The sequence below is a fragment of the Penaeus chinensis genome, chromosome 39 (assembly GCF_019202785.1).
Source record: "Penaeus chinensis breed Huanghai No. 1 chromosome 39, ASM1920278v2, whole genome shotgun sequence".
Lineage (NCBI taxonomy): Eukaryota > Metazoa > Arthropoda > Malacostraca > Decapoda > Penaeidae > Penaeus > Penaeus chinensis.
The window spans coordinates 20,239,953-20,242,452 of NC_061857.1; the positions used below are offsets into that span (position 1 = coordinate 20,239,953).

The window sequence follows — 2,500 nt, forward strand, 5'->3', positions numbered from 1 at the left end:
GGGGGAGAGGAGGGATGGCGGTGGTGATGGGGGTAGTGGTGGTGGTGGTGATGAGGGTGGTGGTGGTGATGGTGATGGTGATGGTGATGGTGGTGGTGATGACGGTGGTGGTGGTGATGATGATAAAGCGGATGAAAGATGGGGAAGGAGGAGGAGGAGGAGGATGAAGAAGAGGGGAAGAAGGAGAAAGAGAAGAAGAAGAAAACGGAAAATAGATATAATAAGGAGAAGAAGAAGGACAAGAGGAAGAAGGAGGAGAAGGAGGAGGAGAAGAACAAGAAGAAGGAGAAGAAGAAGCAGAAGGAGAAGAAGAAGCAGAAGGAGAAGAAGGAGTCCATCGGCGCGTGTCGTGGTGTGTTCTGCTTTGTGGACTGGAAGTTACGGAGGCGTGGGGGGGGGGGTAATGGTTAGAGGGTGGTGGGAGGGAAAGGATGGGTGATGGAGGTGGTGTGGTCGAGGGGGCGTGTTTGTTTGTTTGTTTGTTTGCTTGTTTGCTTGGTCTGTGTGCGAGGATCTGGTATTAGATTATACATTTTGTTTGTTATCAACTTGGCTGTTGCAATTGATTAGTGTTATTATTTCTGTTAAGTATGCATCACCATCATCTACACCAACAACAACATTGAGGTTATTTCGGCTTATCTTGCTTTCGCTGTTGTTGACATCGGTGTGGTGACGTAACGAGGCGATTTTTGTGTGAGTTGCGTTTTTTTCCTATGGTGTTTTGTGACGAGCTGTCTTTGCGTGCACAGGGATTCGCAATGGTGTGCTATTACGCTGTATTGTGATTGCGGATTTATTGCAGTTCTGTGTGTGATATTCACTGTAATAGACGCTCGTTTTGTGTGTGTGTGTGTGGTGTGTGCGTGTGTGTGTGTGTGTGTGTGTGTGTGTGTGTGTGTGTGTGTGTGTGTGTGTGTGTGTGTGTGTGTGTGTGTGTGTGTGTGTGTGTGTGTGGAGACAAAGACGCGCCGCGGTGGGAGCGTGCATGTGGTGGAACTTTCATGCTAAGGTATGCGTGTGGGCCGTGCGTGGTGAGGTATGTGCATGAGGGGCCACGCATTGTGGACGCCGGTCGGCCGCCGTGCATGCCACATAGTCATCGGGTCGGGCGGTGCGGATCAGCAGAAGCCAAGGCAGTATTTACGCGTGGACTCGTGAGCGCGCATGAGAGAGTCCATGTAGACGTGGCACTGTAGCTCAATGAAGCTCAGTGCCACTTCACGTTGTCGGAAGGCTGCGACGTGACATCTGACACTCCCTGACTGATGCCACGTCGCCAGGCCTACTAAGCTGCTCGCGAAGCCCCGCCCGAGTCCCACCCAGGCCCTCCTTCCTCCCTCCTTCCTTCCTCCCCCCCGACGACTCACTCACTTAGGAGTCGTCTGGGGTCATGTCCTTGCTGACTCTCTCTCTTTCCGGCTGAGTCACTCAGTCGGGGGTCTTCTGCTGACTCACTCACCTGCTTTCGTTTTTTGTTGATATCCTTTGAGTTTTTTAATCTCCTAAGACGATCCTAGGCCCTGTTACGTACACACTAGACTGCTTTTTTGTATTCAGCCAACTTGTATGCATGTATTGTTTACCTTCTTTGTATAGCATCCGTGTTTTTTTCCTTGTTTGTTATTAGGAATTACGTGATGGTTCCTTTGTTTCTTACATTGTGTCTTTTTTTTTTTTTTCCCTTTTTTTAGAGGTTGGGCAATGATATTCTTTTTTTGCAGTTCCTACGTATAGCCTTTTGTTTATTACTTCTTCCAAGTGTTTGTATTGTTTGTACACCTCTCGTGGTTGCGTCTTAGATATTAGACTTGTCTGTGATTATTTTTCCTCGTTGTTTACGCTATCGCCAGGAGTAGTATGTTGCCGACTTATCCATCCGCCTAGAGTATTTTTTTATTCACTATTAACACTTCAGGTATCGTTATAATGAAGCACCACCTGTTGGAGGCTTGTGTCGGCCGTTCGTCCTTCGTTGCAAGATGCGTTCACACACACGCCCCGCTCTCTCTGAATTATTTATTTATTGACGGTCAAGATGCCTTTAATGATAAAAGTTGAGAATGTACTTCAGGGTGATAGTCCGTCGATAAGATGGAGAGCGATAAGAGAGGGCTGTTGAGTCTTGGGTGAGCCTGGCCAGTGCTCAAGGCCCGGTACTTGCTGTGGGGTCCTTGGCGATGCTGCAGGGAATCTCCGGCGATTTTACGGTTTTACGGTAGTAGTGGTAGGGGATGGTTACGCCTTGAGGGTAATGGGGATAATTATAGGTGGTTATGGTGGTAGTGATTGGATAGTTACTGACGGTAATGATATCAGCGGTAATGCTGATAGCGGTAATAATGAGGTTGACAATGGCAGTGATAGTAGTAGTATTACTAAATATTATTGGGAATGATGATGATAAAAATAATGATGATAGTAATTGTAATAAGGATAATACTACTACTAATAATAACATTGATGATGCTAATAACAATAACAATAATTTGAATAGTAA

The 2,500-nt window shown here is 46.8% G+C and overlaps 1 protein-coding gene across 7 annotated transcripts in view; it reads left to right on the plus strand.

The window, feature by feature from the left end:
• The window catches only part of LOC125046391 (mucin-12-like), a 29,089-nt gene that overhangs the window by 6,451 nt on the left and 20,138 nt on the right, over positions 1–2,500 (plus strand). The window contains exon 1 of one of the 7 annotated variants that reach the window (XM_047644138.1): positions 2,194–2,218. The exons of the other annotated variants lie outside the window; for them this stretch is intronic. The gene's annotated coding sequence lies outside the window, so the exon portion shown is untranslated. Of the gene's footprint in view, positions 1–2,193; positions 2,219–2,500 lie in introns of those variants that run through there. 7 annotated transcript variants of the gene reach the window in all.